Raw genomic sequence first — 18,947 nt, 5'->3', positions numbered from 1 at the left:
CCCGAGAATGGACTCTATGACTGCTATGAAAATCCTCTTTTTAAGCCCTTCAAGATTTCCTCCATGTTGTTCATAGCCCTCCACACCAGCACCTTCCGTATCTTTATGTCCTTCTCTGAACTCATCATTCTTGACCCGAGGTACTTGTAGTCAAAGACTTTCTTAATGGTATCATTCTCTACGGTTTTGAGCAGTTAAACGCCATGTGCTCTGTCTTTTTAGCGTTTAGGTGAAGTCCAACTTTATTGCATTCTATTTCCACTCTTGTCAGTAGCTGCTGTGCTTCCTCCACCTGGTCAGAGAGCAGGACTATGTCATCTGCAAAATCGAGATCTGTGAGCGTAACTGGTCTGACCCTTGTGGTTTGCCCTGGTTTCATAGTAAAACCAAGCTTGTCATGATCTTTGGTAGCTTGTCGCAGAGCGTAATCAAGGACGATTATAAAGATGTAGGGTGCCAGAGTGTCTCCTTGCAGCACACCAGCTAGGAGCTCGAACACTGCTGTTTCTCCGTCTGGTGATATGACTTTCACTATGGTTTTGCTATAGCTGGACTCTATTGCTCTCAGTAGGTGGTCTGGCACTACGTAAGCTTTCAGGATCTTCAGCATTTTACCTCGGTAAATGGAGTCAAAAGCTTTGCAAAAATCGATGTAAGTAAGCACGGCTGGTAGGTTGTTCTTCTTGACTTCCTCGATGATCATACCGAGAGCAAGTATTTGCATTACCGTTGTGCGCTTCTGCCGAAAACTATTCTGATTGAATCTTAGCTTAGGGTCAATGGCAGTGCGAAACCTGTTCAAGATCATCCGATTGTATAACTTTGCTAAGATGCAGGTCAAGCTGATACCATGTAGTTATCTGTCTTTGTGAGGGATCCAGACTTGGGGACTGGGATACTGTTTGAGAGTGACCACTGTTCTGGTTTGTCACCTTTCATCAGTGCCGTATTACATATGTCCAGCAAGATGTCATCCAGGTTGCAGTTCTTCAGCACATCTGGTGGTATCCCATCTGGTCCAGCGCTCCTGCCCTGTTTGAGTGCATATTTGGCCTTCTTCAGTTCCTCAATGGTGAATGGGCCGTCATCGATGTCGACTTGCGTTAGTATCGTGGGTATGTCCTCTTCTTCTTCTGTGATTGTTGGAGGGCTTCCCAGCAGGTTCTTAAAGTGAGTAAACCATGTCAGGACGTGGTCCTCTGCTGTTTTACCACTTATTTGACCTAATGGGGACTTCTTCCGTCTACTGATTTCATTGACTAGGCGCCATGCTTCTCCATGCTGCATGTCTTCATTAGCAGCTTCTATCTCTCTAATCCTCTCAGCTAGTTACTCTTTCTTCAGTCGGTCGTAGGTGGCAAAGAGATTCTTCTTTGCTGCCTTGAACTTGTCTCTTAGCTCTTCTGTTTCACTCCTTCTAAGTTCGGCATGACAAGCATTGACCTCACTTCTTGCTGCGACAACGTCAGGATGTTTTGAGATCTGACTCTTCTTGATTCGCTTCACAGTAAACAAACTCTTTGTTACACCTGTGTGTGCGTCTATGAGCTGTTGATAGCGGTCGGTGGCAGTCTCTTCCTCCCCCCTTTTGAGTGGGCTGAAGCGATTTCTCACCTCCACTGTGTACTGGGCTTGAAGAATAGGCTGTGAGGAGAATGCCTTCCAGTCTATCTTCTCCTTGGGACCTGTGGCTTTGGGTTGCCGCAGGCTCAGTCTCACTTGCATTGACACTACTCTGTGGTCAGAACTGACCGAGTTGAAGGTGCTGTAGGCTTCTGTGTTGATCACACAATTACGCCATATTGTTCTTACAAGGATGTAATCGAGCTGTTTCCTGTAGATGGAGGCTTTGTTTTCATATGTCCACAGTTTACCAGCTCACTTCTTGAATTGTGTGTTGGCGGCAATGAGACTATGTTCCTGTATTAAATCAACTAGATATTGTCCATTTCTGTTGGTAAAGTCTTGGTAAGAGTATGGAACATCTTCCAGTCCGAACTCGGCATTAAAATCACCGAGCACAGCCAGGAGGTTATGTGCCGGTATTGAAGTGACAGCTTTGTGAAGTTTACTGTAGAAGGCCTCCACCTCCTTCTCCTCGCTGCAGTTGTGCGGGGAGTAACAGATGATGACAGAGGTCACTGGGTTTCTGTCGAATTTCGCAGTGAGGATTCTGTCACTGACTGAGACTACGCTCCTTAGTGCCTCCTTCACCTTGCAGTTCAACATCAGCCCTACTCCACCTTGTGCTGACATCGTCGTCGACTCTCTCCATGCAGACGAGGTGATGAGGTGCATCCCCTCTACCTCTGTGAACCTTATCTCTTCGTCAGGGTGTACATGATGGTGTTCTTGGATCCCCAGGATGGAGATCTCGTAGCTGCTTGCCTGTGATGCCAACTCTGTGCATTGAGGCAAGAGGCGGGTGGTGTTTGTGTTGAAGGTTGAGATGATCGTTTTTACCTTACAACACAAAAGAGGAGCAGTTTGCTTGGCCCCCTTGTCGTACTCAACCCTCCCCGTGGGTTTTGAGATTGCATCTTCATACTGCCTGTCTCGGCCAGGGTCTGGGCATTCCACAGAGTTCCTGAGCACTCCCGGCTCTGGAAGTATAGGCTCTGTTGGATTGTCCATCATCATAATGCCTTACAAGGCGCGAAACTAAAGACTGTGTGGCACACCACTCCTCACACAAACAGTAGGTAGCCGTGGACTCACAAAGAGTTCATCCGCCCTTTGACAGGTTTTGTTTTTATTCCTGCTGGGTGCCTACACACCCTCCTCCCTGGTTAACCGAAGTGCACCGGGGGTGTGCTGTTTGAGTCGCCGACAGCCCGCCCCGAGACAGGTAGTACTGGGCTACGTGGTACCAGTAGCAAGGCAAAGCCCTGGCCATAAAAAGGCCCATATGTACACAACTTTATTACTTTTGCTATGTTTACTTTCTTTAGACTTCTATCCATTGTTCAAGCTGTAGACATATAGTTCAGTCCTTATTGAGGGATCAAAAGTAGAAAGAGTGAACAATCTCAAGCTCCTGGGTGTCAATATCTCTGAGGACCTCACCTGGACCCAACATATCAATGCAGCTAACTGGTTGCATCACCATATGATATCAGGGGGTGTGCTATTGCACAAGATCGAAATAAGCTGCAGAAAGTTGTACAATTCGAAGGCATCCGTTAGTCTTGCGAGGCCATGGATTTGCGCACACCCTCTCCAGGGTGCAGGCCTGGGCAGGGTTGTATAAAAGACCAGCAGTTGCCCATGCTGCATGTCTCCCCTCTCCACGGCACCGATGTTATCCAAGGGAAGGGCATTAGGACCCATACGGCTTGGCACCAGTGTCGTCGCAGAGCAATGTGTGATTAAGTGCCTTGCTCAAGGACACAACACATTGCCTCGGCTGGGACTCAAACTCATGACCTTCAGGTTGCTAGTCCAATGCCTTAACCACTTGGCCACGTGCTCACACTGTACGATTAGTCAGCTCCATTATGGGCACATCTTCAAGGAATAGTGCCTCAAAAAAGTGGCATCCATCAGTAAGGACCCCCATCACCCAGGACATACCCTTTTCTCATGCTGCCATCAGGGAGAAGATACAGAAGCCTGAAGGCACACACTCAATGATTCAGGAGCAGCTTTTTTCCCTTTGCAATCTGATTTCTGAATGGACCTCACAAATCTTTTATTTCTATTTTTTCACTACTTATTTAATTTATATATGTGTGTGTGTGTGTGTGTGTGTGTGTGTGTAATTCACAGTTTTTGCTCTATTATTACTGTATGTATTTCATAGTACTGCTGTTGCAAAGTTAACAAATTTCATGACATATAGTAGTGATATTGTGTGGGCACGTGGCAAAGTGGTTAAGGCATTGAACTAGCGACTTGAAGGTCGTGAGTTTGAGCCCCAGCCGAGGCAACGTGTTGTGTCCTTGAGCAAGGCACTTAATCACACAGTGCTCTGCGACAACACTGGGGACAAGCTGTATGGGTCCTAATGCCCTTCCCTTGGACAACACTGGTGTCATGGAGAGGGGAGACTTGCAGCATGGGCAACTGCTGGTCTTCCATACAACCTTGCCCAGGCCTGCGCCCTGGAGAGTGAAGACTTTCCAGGCGCAGATCCATGGTCTCACAAGACTAGTAGTGATATTAAGACTGATTCTGATAACTAATTATTTTGATCATAAATCATCTTTGCGTAATAATTCAAAAGAGGAATATCATTACTGCCTTATCATGGGGTTATTTTGTTTAGACCATTAAATATCAGAATCACAGAAGATCACAGAAGCAGGCCATTTGGCATTTCATGGCCCTACTGGCAAAAATGAACTTCAGATTAATCTTTTTTCTCAGCTTTTGGTCAGCAGCTTTGCAAATTATGGGCTGTGACATGCTTAAAAAAGACACTTTTTATTCAAACAAGAAAACTGGGCTATCCATGTTTCTAAACTTTCAAGCTAATCAGGATGTGATTCATCTCTTGCTACTAGCAGAAGGGAAACTCCATCAAACATCTAGCTGATGCAGAGCCATGAACCACTGGATGCTAGGTGTAGTGAAGAAACTCTTTAAAATCAGCACATCAACCATTCTAAGGTGTGCTCATCGATTTATATCCCTTTATAAAGTAATCATGGGTGGCTGGATAGAGGTATTACCTACCAAAGGAAGTTTAAGATGCTCCTTCCCTCCGCTAGCCTGCAGGCCACTCTTGGGCAAAGTGTTACACCTGCTTAGCCCTCCCCCTGCCAATTGGGGTCATGTGAAGCCGTGGGAGCAGGCGGTGGCTGGTCGTATGAGCAACTGATATCCTAGTTATACAGCCACTGGACTACTGACGCCAGGCAGACAATCTCTGAAGAGTATTGATAACGGCTGGGGTCACCCGTCTTGTAAAGGCACTGCCCTGAAGAAGGCAATGGCAAACCATTTCTGTTGAAAAATTTGCCAGGAACAATATTGGTCATGGAAAGACCATGACTGTCTACGTCATATGACATGTCACATAATGATGATGATGATAAAGGATTTCGAATTGGAATTGGTTGATTATTGTCAGCTTTACATAGGCAGCAAGAAGTATAGACTATTCCATGGAAGGGAGGCTGGTTTTTGTGATGTGCTGAGGTTGAGAATCTGGAATTAATATGTACCATGACCAGCCTCTTATACACTTCATGATGGTAGCCACTAATTCAAGATGGTAGTCATTAAGTTGTTCTTAAGGTACCAGGATAACAGAGGTCTCCTTAAAGCATGAAGGTGTTAGAAATGTCTGCATAAACCCCTGCCAGATGATCTGCACCAGGTCTCAGTACACCATTTGAGCCAAACACAATTGAGTGGGTCTTTAGTTGCTGTGTAATTGCAGACCACCTGCTCCTGGGTCATGATGTTATTTTCAGTATGGCCCCAAGCCCAGTATTCTGCTTTACTCTCAGACCACCAGTGTTGTTGAGGTCAGCATGTAACGTAGGAAAGGCCTCAGTGCCAGCATCTGGCTGCACTCTATGAAAGGCGTTGGTAAGTAACTTTGACTATTGTGTTTATGGACTGTGGACTTTTTTCAGACTTACGGTTTTTATATTCTGTGTTTTTTATCATCTGTTCCCTTTCCATTTTGTTGTACAAGGGAAGGGTGCTTGGGGGATGATGTTCTGTTAGGTTTTTTTGTGGGGGAGGGGTTTTATTTCGGGGACTATATTCTTGTTCCATTTTGTGAGGGGGAGTGGGGTTTGGGGCGGTTGATGATTGTGGTGCCGTTCGGTTTTTTGCAGGGGAGGGGATAGGTTTGATGTTTCTTTCTGAGCAACTTTCATATTCTTTCTTTGTTTTGTAACTGTCTGGAGAAGACAAATTTCAGAGTTGTATATGGATACGTGCTTTGATAATAAATGAACCTTTGACCTTTGATTTGGCTCCAGGATCATCAGCTGATTAAACGATTATTAGTGACATTTGCTGTGGGAAATTAAGACCAGTTTACACTGGAACTTGTGTACACTAAGTGATAGGTTGATCCAGGTGAAAGATGGTTGATCTGGCAGATGGTTGAGTGGGGGGAGGGAGAGGTGAAGGTAGCAACAGAAGCTGGGAGGTGATAGGTAGAGAGAACAAGTGCTGCAGATTATTGAATCTGATAAAAAGAGAAAGGTGATAGGAAATCTGATAAAGTGTTTATAACTGTCCTTCACATTTACAAACAATCAGAGAAACATAGGGTGAGTTAAAAATAAAAATAAAGATTAAAAATATGATTAACTTTTATACTAAAAACTAAAATAAAATAATTAAAGTAGTTTAATTAAGTGTTTATAAATGATCTCCATGGATTGTTCTCTGGGTGCACAATTGCCCCCACTCATTTGAAGGAAAGTAAGCAACACACACAAAATGCTGGAGGAACTCTGCAGGTGAGGCAGCATCTCTGAATGGAAATAAACAGTCAATATTTCAGGCTGAGACCCTGAGTTCTAATGAGGAGTCTCGGCTCAAAAACGGTAACTGCTCTCAGTGTGTGTTGCTCAAGATTTTCAGCATCTGTAGGTCTGCAGTCCCTCTTGTCTGTGCCTGAAGGAAGCTGCTGCACTTGTGGCAGATTTTAGCTGACAGGGCAGAAGAAAATCTCTTGTGTGTAGAAGATGATGATGCTGCTGGCTGACAGCTGTGCTGATTATCAGAACTTCCATCAAGAAACACAGCTAACTTCCAAGTGATGTTGGGATAGAAGGCTTATCCCATTAATATTCAGCTGTGTTTAAAAATATACAGTGGCATGCAAAAGTTTGAGCACCCCTGGTCAAAATTTCTGTTACTGTGAATAGCTAAGTGAGTAAAGGATGACCTGATTTCCAAAAGGCATCAAGTTAAAGATGATACACTTCTTTAATATTTTAAGCAAGATTACCTTTTTATTTCCATCTTTTACGGTTTCAAAATAATAAAAAAGGAAAAGGGCCCGAAGCAAAAGTTTGGGCACCCTGCATGGTCAGTACTTAGTAACACACCCTTTGGCAAGTATCACAGCTTGTAAATGCTTTCTGTAGCCAGCTAAGTTAAGAGTCTTTCATTTCTTGTTTGGGGGATTTTCACCCATTCTTCCTTGCAAAAGGCTTCTAGTTCTGTGAGATTCTTGGGCTGTCTTGCATGCACTGCTCTTTTGAGGTCTATCCACAGATTTTCAATGATGTTTAGGTCAGGGGACTGTGAGGGCCATGGCAAAACCTTCAGCTTGTGCCCCTTGAGGTAGTCCATTGTGGATTTTGAGGTGTGTTTAGGATCATTATCCTGTTGTCAAAGCCATCCTCTTTTCATCTTGGCTTCATCCCTCCCGCTCCTGTCTTCGCTTATCATTTCGGGTCTCCCCCTCCCCCTTATACTTTCAAATCTCTTACTATCTCCTTTTTCGCTGAGACCTGACGAAGGGTCTCAACCCGAAACGTCGCCTGTACTTCTTCCTTTAGATGCTGCCTGGCCTGCTGCGTTCCACCAGCATTTTGTGTGTAGCTTGAATTTCCAGCATCTGCAGATTTTCTCGTGTTTGCTCTTTTCATCTTCGGCTTTTTTACAGACAGTGTGATGTTTGCTTCCAGAATTTGCTGGCATTTAATTGAATTCATTCTTCCCTCTACCAGTGAAATGTTCCCTGTGCCACTGGCTGCAACACAAGCCCAAAGCATGATCAATCCACCCCCGTGCTTAACAGCTGGAGAGGTGTTCTTTTCAAGAAATTCTGCACCCTTTTTTTTCCAAACATACCTTTGATCATTGTGGCCAAAAAGTCCTATTTAAACTTCATCAGTCCACAGGACTTGTTTCCAAAATGCATCAGGCTTGTTTACATATTCCTTTGCAAACTTCTGACACTGAATTTTGCGGTGAGGATGCAGGAAAGGATTTCTTCTGATGACTCTTCCATGAAGGTCATATTTGTGCAGGTGTCGCTGCACAGTAGAACAGTGCACCACCACTCCAGAGTCTGCTAAATCTTCCTGAAGGTCTTTTGCAGTCAAATTGGGCTTTTGATTTGCCTTTCTGGCAATCCTACGAGCAGTTCTCTTGGAAAGTTTTCTTGGTCTTCTGGACCTCAACTTAACCTTCATCATTCCTGTTAACTGCCATTTCTTAATTACATTACGGATTGAGGAATCAGCTACCTGAAAATGCTTTGCTATCTTCTTATAGCCTTCTCCTGCTTTGTGGGCATCATTTATTTTAATTTTCAGAGTGCTAGGCAGCTGCTCAGAGGAGCCCATGGCTGCTGATTGTTGGGACAAGGTTTGAGGAGTCAGGGTGTTTATAAAGCTTTGAAATTTGCATCACCTGGCTTTTCCTAACGATGACTGTGACAAGCCATAGCCCTAACAAACTGACTAAGGTCTGAGACTTTGGTAAAAGTTAGCTGAGAGCTCAAATCTCTTGGGGTGCCCAAACTTTTGCATGGTGCTCCTTTCCATTTTTTCACTCTAAAATTGTACAAAACAAGAATAATACACTAATCTTGCTTAAAATGTTGAAAAGAATGTTTCATCTTTAACTTCACGACTTTTAGAGATCAGTTCATCTTTTTCTCGCTTAGTTATTCACAGTCACAGAAATTTTGACCAGCGGTGCCCAAACTTTTGCATGCCATTGTAATCTTCGAAGTTAAATATTGACTTCATTTTTTAGAATTTCATTGAAAAATCCTAGAAAACCTTTTTTCTCTTTTCCCCCTATTTTGCCACCTTTCTGTACCCCTCCTTCTGAGCTTCCTGTCCTCCCACCATCCCTACAGCCCCACTTTACCCACTTTTGGCCACTCCCCTCTCCTGGCTCTATCCACCCATTTTACACACAGTTTGCCTTCCTTCACCTCTCCATCCTTCTCACGTTTCCTATTTTCATCTCCTTTACTTATCCATATCAAACTTTGGTAGCACTTTGCGATCCTTTTAATCTCCCTCCAGCAGCTCTCTCTCATTTTCACACTTCCATCCCCCACCTTGCTACAGCAATTATTTCTTTTTCCCTCTTCCCACTTTGTCTGCCTCCTTCTATCAGACTCAGATTTAATCTCACCGGCATATGTTGTGAAATGTGTTAACTTCCTGGCAGCAGTACAATGCAATACATGATAAATAAATGTAGAGAAAAAGAGCTGAGTTACATTAGTATGTACATGTCTATTGAATAGTTAAATTAAAATAAATAGTACAAAATAACAGAAATAAAATAGTAATGAGGTTGTGTTCATGGGTTCAATGTCCATTTAGAAATCGGATGGCAGAGGGGAAGAAGCTGCTTCTGATTCGCTGAGTGTGTGCCTTTAGGCTTCTGTACCTCCTTCCTGATGGTATCAGTGTGAAGAGGCTATGTCCTGGGTGATGGGAATCCTTAATGATGAATGCTGCCTGCCTTCACCTGCCACAGACTTCCACTCCCACTCGCCTGCCCTACCTCTACTATTACCCTCTCATCTTACATCCCTCTTCCATCCACCAATCACCTCAGAATCGTTTCTTGCCACTCCTCAGCTCCTCCTTATGCTATTTATCTCCCCTCTCCACTCTTAGCCCCGTTGTAGGGTTTCAACACAAAATGTTAACTATTTCTTTCCTCCCACAGATGCTGCTTGACCTGCGGATTTCCTGCTGATCATAAAGCCAGACTAAATTTCGTACATAAAATGATATCTACTAACAGTTATGACCATTAGAATCTTCACTAACTTCTCAGAGCGTTATGCTTCTGTAGGAAAAGAGGGCTTCAGAGTCTATGTATTGGTTGGATTGATTGCCTTTCCATTGTTCACTGTTTCATGAGATTTACAGGAAGATGTTGCTTCCTGCTTGGATTTGCTGCCTGCCACACCTCCAACAGAGCCCTTAGGTCAGCTGCAGGGTCTTGGCCATTGTTCACTGTTCATTAATTTTTTTTAACCTACTACGTAAATGCACCAACAAGAGGGGAAGCCTGTCTGGATTTGATATTCTGTAGTAATCAGGATAGAATTTTAAATACAAAATTTGTTGAGTCCTTAGGAACAAGCAATCATAACATTGTTGGTCTTGAAGTTTTTTGGGAGAGTATATCAATAAAATCCAAAACCATTAAATTAAGTTTCAGAAAGGCAAAATTTATGCAGATACAGTAAAGACTTCAGAAGGTAAACTAGAAGGAGCTGCTTGACGTTGACTCAGCTGCGGAACAATGGGGTCAATTTAAAGAGGTAATACATGCAGTGCAGGTAATGTTCATACCCAAGGTTGGGAAAAGCAATAAAAACAACAGATCATCTACATAGATGAAAAAAGATATACATAAAAATTACTGAAGAAAATACAGCTATATAAGTAATGCAGAAAAATAGTAATGATGTTAACTGTAAGGCATATGAAAATATGAGCAATAGTCAAGAGGGAAATTTGGATTGTCAAAAGGCAGATTGAGAAGGATATTGCTGATAATGCCAAGATTGACCCCAAGACATTTTTTAGATACTTTAGTAGTAAGAGAAAAGTCAAAGAGGAAGTTAAGTACATTAGGAATAATAGTGGGCTGATAAATTGTGCAGAGAAGGACGTAACGCAGTGGGCCCCAACCACTGGGCCGGGGACTGGTACCGGGCCACAAAGCATGTGCTACCGGGCTGCGAGGAAATGATATGATTTGGCAATATGAAACGATATGAGTCAGCTGCACCTTTCCTCATTCCCTGTCACGCACTGTTGAACTTGAACGCACGCGAGGTCATCAGTGACCCAAGATGCAAATGACCCAAGACGTGCAAAGGGATGGGTCCGTGACCCATTTGTGAATGTCTCCAGTGAATCATCCCTGTCAGTGTGGGAAAAAGGTCAACTCCTCGAGCTTGCAGATGTTGGTGGGCTGAAAAAAATGTTTGACATAACATCTCTGCCGGCATCCTGGATCAAAGTCAAGGCTGAATATCCTGAGATAGCCACGAAAGCACTGAAAATGTTGCTTCCATTTCCAACATCATATCGCTGTGAAGCAGAGTTTTCTGCAATGAATGCCATGAAAACTAAATTGCTGAATAGACTGGACATAAGGAACCCCCTTCGAGTATCATTGTCTCCCATCACCCCTTGATGGGACTGTGTTCTTGCAGGAAAACAAGCCCAGGGCTGCCACTGATATAGTGATATTGGTGTGTTGCAGTGATTTTATATGTTCATACGAGGAAAATATGTGCTGTGTGTTTAATATCCAAATGTTACTTAAAATGTTATGATGCTATTCTTATAATTGACTTATCAATATTCATACGAGGAAAATATGCGCTATGTGTTTAATATTAAATTTGTTAGATAAACCCTTTTGGAAACGAAATTGAGTGTATTAGTCACTTATAAATGACTCATAATTGACTTAACACCTATATTCCGGTCGTGATTAACACCCCCCAACCCCCGGCCCCTGGTTGGCTGGTCCGCAAGAATATTGTCAACATTAAACCGGTCTGCTGTGCAAAAAAGATTGGGGACCTCTGACATAACGGATACTCGTAAGTCATCTTATGAAATTCAGTCATGTTTTACTAAAGTATTCACTTGCGAAGATGTTAGTAATATGTTAGTAAATATAGTGAACAATAAGGTTGTTTTAAGTGACTTAGAGATATTAGAAAATGAGTTCCTGCTTCAGCTGAAAAGACTGAAAGTTAATAAATCTCCAGGGCCAGACAATGTATATATCCAAGGGTACTTAAAGAGGGCTGTGATTTTATATACAAACCACTATCATGCATTTTTCAAATGTCAGTGAAGACTGCTGAAATCTCTAAGGACGAGGAATGGGCTAACGTTTTCCTGGTATATAAGAAAGGTGAGCACACTAACCCTGGTAACTATAGACCAGGGTCCTAATGTGTATTGTAGGTAAGATAATGGAAACATTAATAAAGACTGAGTTGGAAAAGCAGATCATAAGAACAGGCATGTTAGCAGAAAGCCAGCATGGGTTCAGAAAGGAGAAATAATGTTTTCATAATATGTTGACGTTCTATGAAGTGGTAACTACAACTTATGATAACAATTGAGTAGTTGGTATAATTTACTTGGACTTTCAGAAGACTTTTGACCAGGTACCTCACAAGAGGTTAATAATCAAATTACAGGACATAGGGATTCAGGGTAAGATGTACAAATGGGTACAGAATTGGCTCAAAAACAGGAACCAACGAGTTATGGTGAGAGGATCAATTTCATACATAGAAGATGTTAAAAGTGGGGTTCTACAGGCATCAGTTTTGGGGCTGCTGCTGTTTTTAATTTACATTAATGATCTGATAAACACAGAACAACCAAACTAGTAAAGTTTGCCGATGACACAAAATTAGGAGGAGGGGTTGATAACATTCCAGCAGCAGGATCAATACAGTCAGATCTGAACAAAATCCAAATCTGGGCAGATAAATGGCAGATGAAATTTAATGTAAGTAAAGTAAATGTAAAATATTACATATAGGAAGTAGGAATATTAGATGTAAGTATACAAGGGGTGATTGATAAGTTTGTGGTCAAAGGTTGAAGGAGTCAATTTAAGAAAACCTTGCTCATTTTACTTTTCAGCATAGTCCCCTCCCACATTTACACACTTAGTTCAGCGGTCGTGGAGCATATGGATCCTTTCTTTGTAGAAGTCGGCATCTTGGACCTCCAGAAGTGGTCCACAGCAGGGGTGATTGATAAGTCAGTAGAAGGAGATGAGTTATTAACTTCAGACTTTCTGCATAATCACTCAAAGAGTTGAACTGCACGTGCTTATAATGAGAGCTGTATAACTCATCTCCCTGGGCCTCCCGTCCCATGATCCTCTCCCTTCTCCAGCCTCATATGCCTTTTGCCAATCAAATTTCCAGCTCTTAGCTCCATCCCTCCCCCTAGTGTCTTCTCCTATCATTTTGGATCTCCCCCTCCCCCTTTCAAATCTCTTACTGTCTCTTCTTTCAGTTAGTCCTGACGAAGGGTCTCGTCCCGAAACATCGACTGTACCTCTTTCTATAGATGCTGCCTGGCCTGCTGCATTCACCAGCATTTTTCATGTGTGTAACTCATCTCGCTCTACCCTAGGCCACGAACTTATCAATCACCCCTGCTGTGCACAACTTTTGGAGGTCCAAAACGCTGACTTCTACAAAGAAGGGATCCGTACACTCCATGACCGCTGCACCAAGTGTGTAAATGTAGGAGGGGACTATTCTGAAAAATAAATGTGCTAGGCTTTCTAAAATTGACTCCTTCTACCTTAGGCTATGAACATCAATCAGCCCTCGTACAGTGGGGGCTCCTGAGTTAGAGACTGCACTGCATGGAAAGGATTTGTGTGTCTTGGTCGACTCATCACTATCAACATCTAGACAATGCACAGAAGCAATTAGAAAGGCTAATAGTATGTTGGGCTATATAATGCACTCAGTGGAGTTCATGTCTAGAGACAGTCTCCTTAAGCTGTATAATGAACTTGTGAGGCCACACCTTGAGTACTGTGTACAGTTTTGGTCTCCATATGTTGTGAGGGATGTGAAGGTACTGGAGAGCTCAGAAGTGCGACGAGACTCTTTCCAGGTCTGCAGGGTATGAGCTATGAAGAAAGACTGAAAGAATTAAATATCTTTAGCCTAAGTAGATGTAGAGTGAGAGGAGACATGTTAGAAGTGTTCAAAATTTTTAAGTGTATAAGTAAGGTGGATAGCAGCTGCTACTTCAAAATTAATACATCAAGGAAGAAAGACACGGGGCCATAGGTGGAGATTGGTTAAAGGGAGATTTCAGACCAACATCAGGAAGCGTTTCTTTACACAGCAAGCTTTAGACACAGGAGCAAACTACCTAGTTGTGTAGATGAGAGCAGTACCTTAAAGACTTTCAAATCTGAATTCGATAGTTATTTCAACACACTATGTGAAAAGGAATTTGGCAAACTTTGTTGGACTGAATGGCCTGTTCTTGTCAAAAACTTTCCAATGTTCTGATATTCAGATTTTTACTTATCCTGGAATTTATATCCTTTTTCAGGAGAAAGCGGCCCCACTACCTGTGGCCACCATGAGGATAAATATGAATTAATTTGATGCATTAAATGCTACATATTGCCCCAATGTTGTCCAAGAAGGCATTTCAACAACAGTATCAAACAGAAGTTAACACTTGAATCAGTTAAGAGGATATTTTGACAAACACTCAAAATCTTGACAGATATGCAGCTTTAAAGAAGGAAATAAAAAAAAGAGATAAGAAGGGAAATAGGAAGGGAATTTCAGAGTTCAGGGTCTTTGCAGTGAAAAGAACAGCCGGAACAATCAGAATCAGGTTTAATATCACCGGCATATGTCGTGAAATTTATTAACTTAGTGGCAGTATTGAAATGCAATACACAATAATAGAGGGCAAAAACTGAATTACAGCAAGTATATATAAATTAAGTAGTTAAATTAAATCAGTAGCACAAAAAATAGAAATAAAATAGCTTCATTCTTCTGTCTTTTCCTTGCTTCCTATATGGGCACTGTCCACACATCTTACTGCCTCGGGAAAGCTGTCGGCATAATCAAATGGATGCGAACAAAGGGTTGCGTGAGTAATAGTGCACGATACACAGTGAAAGATGCACAACCAGAGTTAAAGTGAAAATAACATGATGGCCTTAGTCAGGAAAGATGATGAATTTGGTAGTCTTAATGAGGGCCAGGAATCATATATTGAGAAGGTTGAACTGTATTGTAACATGAATGACATGGATGAGGAAAAGAAAGCCTCCAAGCTTCTTAGCTTAATGGGTGCTAAAACGTACAAACTCTTACGTAACTTAGTAACTCCTGAAAAGCCAGCAATCAAGATGTTTGATGAAATTATTGCAATTTTACAAAATTAATTGAGCCCTAAACTGCAAGTAATAGTGGAGAAATCTAGATTTTACAAAAAGAACCAGTCAAAGTATGAAAGCATTTCTGAATACATTGAAGAACTGCACAAACTTTCCCAATACTGTGACTTTAGAGATGGATTTTCTGATGAATTAAGGGGAAAGTCTGTCTGTCGCTTGCACTATCAAACCACTCAAGAGAGGCTACCGTCAGAGAAAGACCTAACCTTAGAATGACCATTGACCATTGTAATATCATTAGAGACTACAGTAAAGGATGCAGCAGAACTACAGAAAAAGAGTTTAGAATGTGAAAAGCACAAAATTACCTGAATAGCGCAAAAACCAAAAAGGTCATCAATGTGGCAAATCCTCCCATGATGCAAATAACTGTTGATTCAAAGAAAAAATTTGCAGGAACTGTTACAGATAAGGTCACATAGCGAGAGTGTGCAAGTCAGACAAAAACCACAACCAAAAAGAAAAACCACACAGAGTGAAAAGTTTCAAACACAAAACTAAACAAGTGCACAAAGGTGAGCTGTCATGCCAAGAACAGCATAGCATTACTGAAGCAGATCAAGAAGTCAGATGGATCACAATGGAGCTGAGTACAGGGTCAGATTTATATATAATTTTAGAGGCTGACTACAGCAGACTGTTTTCTAAGCTACTTTTAGAAAAAACCTCAGTGATGCTGAAGATCTACACAGGCAAAGAAGCGTCTCCCAAGGGCAAACTGTAAGCGAATGTGACATATGGAGGCAAAGCATAGCAGTTAGAGCTTTATGTGTTGAAAAGTGGAGGGCCAGCACATTTGTGATGTGAATGGTTGAGAAAATTCCAACTAGACTAGCATACAATAAAAGCTCTCAGTGTGATATCAGCAGGCAACAGTAGCTCAAATAGTATTAACCAAAGACTGTCACAGCTGCTTAATGCTAATGAGAAGGTGTTTGAGAAGGGGATTCGTAAACTCAAAGGCATGACGACCAGAATTGAACTGGATGAAGAAGCAACACCAAGATTCCACAAAGTGCTTCCAGTGCCTTACACATTACGTCCTATTGTGCGGGGCCTATCAGTGGCGGCAACTAAGCTTGACAAACAAGTGCTTCTCGCAGGTCAGAGGTGGTGATTTAAAACGAGAGCTTTGTGGGCGTTAGTCCATTGTGCAGGGCCCATCAGTAGTGGCAACAAAGCTCGACGAACTAAATAAAAGTACCGAAGGGATAAGCAGAGCGGCCATGTCAGGGTGGACAGTTGTCAGGAGTAGGTCAGTGGTGAAAGTAGAAGCGAAAGGCTTCGGCTCATTTAAGCTTCGGCAACAGCGGGCTTTGGCGAGGTAAGTGGACTTTGTTTTTTTTTGTTTTTTTCTTTGCATTTTTTTTTGAGGGATAGGAAGCATGTCAGTAGGGTTAGTACTTTGCTCTGGGTGTCAGATGCAGGAGTCCTCGGAATCTTCCAGTCTCCCAGTTGGCCACATCTGCACCAGGTGCACTGAGATGCAGCTCCCAAGAGACCGTGTTAGGGATCTGGAGCTGCGGCTTGATGACCTACAGCTTATTAGGGAGAGTGAACAGGGGAGATAGAGAGGAGCTACAGGGAATTAGTCATCCCGAGGCTGCAGGAGTCAGATAAGTGGGTGACGGTCAGGGAAGCGAAGGAAAGAACTCAGATGGTAGAGAGCACCCCTGTGGCCATCCCGCTCAGCAACTGTTATCTTGTTTTGGATACGGTTGAGGGGGATGACCTGACAGAGGACTGCCACAGAACGACTGACCTAGTTCCGTGGTGCAGATGGGAAAGAGGAAGATGAAGGATGCTGTAGTCATAGGGGATTCCACAGTGAAGGGAACAGACAGGAGGTTCTGTCAGCTGATAGAGATACCCGCATGGTGTGTTGCCTCCCAGGTGCCAGGGTACAGGATGTCTCAGATCGGGTGCAGAGTATTTTGAAGGGAGAGGGTGAAGAGCCAGAAGTCTTGGTACACATTGGTACCAATGACATAGGTAGAAAAAGGAATGAGATCCTGAAGAGAGAATTCAGGGAGTTAGGTAGGAAGCTGAAAGGCAGGACCTCTAGGGTAGTAATCTCAGGATTGTTGCCTGTGCCACGTGCTAGCGAGTGCAAGAATAGCATGATCAGGCGGATTAATGTGTGGCTGGGAGACAGGTGTAGGGAGCAGGGCTTCATATTCCTGAATCATTGGGGCCTCTTCTGGGTGAGGTACGACCTGTACAAAAAGGACTGGTTACACCTGAACCCAAAGGGGTCCAATATCCCAATATTTAATAGAGCTATTAGGGAGGGTTTAAACTAATTTGGCAGGGGGATGGGAACCGGAGTGATAAGGCTGAGGAAGGGGAAAACAGAAATAAATCAAGGATAGTGTGCAACAGAGATTATAGAAAGAACAGACAGGAGATGAGGCTTAATCAAAGCCAGTGGCATGAGTTACAGGGCAATAGAGGTGTGGTGCAGTCAAAACAGAAAGCAACAAATAGTGGACTGAGAGTGTTGTATTTGAATGCACGTAGCATAAGAAATAAAATGGACATCTTGAAATTCAGCTACAGATTGGCAAGTGTGACGTTATGGCCATCTCTGAAACTTGGCTAAAGGATGGCTGCCATTGGGAGCTGAACATCGAAGGATATACAGTGTATAAGAAAGATGGGTTAGTAGGCAGAGGGGGAGGTGTGGCTCTGTGTATAAGAAATATTATTAAATCATTGGAAAGAGATGACATAGGATTAGAAGGTATAGAGTCTCTATGGGTTGAATTAAGAAATGTCAAGCATGAAAGGACCCAAATGGCATTTGTATACAGGCCTGCAAACAGCAGCCAGGATGTGGATTACAAATTACAGCAGGAGATAGAAAGGGCATATCAGAAAGGCAATGTCATAATAATCGCTGGGGATTTTAACATGAAAGTGGATTGGGAAAACCAGACCAGTACTGGACCTCAAGAGAGAATTTGTAGAAAGTCTAAGGGATGGCTTTTTAGAACAGCTTGTTGTTGAGCCCACTAGGGGATCGACTGAGCTGATTTGGGTGTTGTGCAATGATCTGGTGGTGCGAAGAGAGCTTAAGGTTAAGGAACCCTTAGGATACAGTGATCACAATATGATCGAGTTCACTTTGAAATTTGAGAGGGAAAAAATAAAATCTAATGTGTGAGTATTTCAGTGGAATAAAGGAAATTACAATGGCATTAGAGGGGAACTGGCCAAAATTGACAGGAAAAGGACATTTGCGGGAAAGACAACAGAGCAGCAATGGCTGAAGTTTCTATGAAAAATGAGGGAAGTGAAAGACAGATATATTCCAAATAAGAAATTTTCAAAAGGAAGAAGGACACTACTGTGGCTGACAAGTGAAGTCAGAGCCAATGTAAAAGCAAACGAGAGAGCATACAAGGAAGCCAGATGTAGTGGGAAGATAGAGGATTGGGGAGCTTTTAAAAACTTGCAGAAGGAAACTAAGAAGATCATTTGGAAGGAAAAGATGAATTATGAGAGGAAGCTGGCGACTAATATCAAAGAAGATACTAAAAGCTTTTTTAAGTATATAAAGGGTAAAAGAGAGTCGAGGGTAGATATAGGACCAATACAAAATGACACTGAAAATATTGTAATGAGAGATGCAGAGATGGCAGAGGAAGTGAATGCGTATTTTACATCAGTCTTCACAGTGGAAGACATTTGCAGTATACCAGACATTCAAGAGTGTCAGGGAAGTGAAGTTTGTGCAGTAAAAATTGCAACTGAGAAGGTGCTCAGGAAGTTTAATGGTCTGAGGGTGGATAAATCTCCTGGACCTGAAGGAATGCACCCTCAGGTTCTGAAGGAAGTAGCTGGAGAGATTGCAGAGGCATTAATGATGTTCTTTCAAGAATTAATAGATTCTGGCATTGTACCAGATGACTGCAAATTTGCAAATGTTACTTTGCTATTTAAGAAGGGTGGGAGGCAGCAAAAAGGAAACTTTAGACCTGTTTGCCTGACATCAGTGGTTGGGAAGTTGTTGGAATCGATTGTTAGGGATGAGATTACGG

At 42.6% G+C, this 18,947-nt stretch overlaps 1 pseudogene; it reads right to left on the bottom strand.

Moving 5' to 3' along the window:
* Window positions 1-765: 765 nt before the first annotated feature.
* LOC140195682 (craniofacial development protein 2-like) lies at window positions 766-2,634 on the bottom strand (annotated as a pseudogene).
* Window positions 2,635-18,947: the final 16,313 nt, after the last annotated feature.

Source organism: Mobula birostris, chromosome 3 (genome assembly GCF_030028105.1).
Source record: "Mobula birostris isolate sMobBir1 chromosome 3, sMobBir1.hap1, whole genome shotgun sequence".
NCBI classification, from domain to species: Eukaryota; Metazoa; Chordata; class Chondrichthyes; order Myliobatiformes; family Myliobatidae; genus Mobula; species Mobula birostris.
Note: the sequence above shows the minus strand (reverse complement) of the source record. Positions and strands in the feature narration are given on the sequence as shown.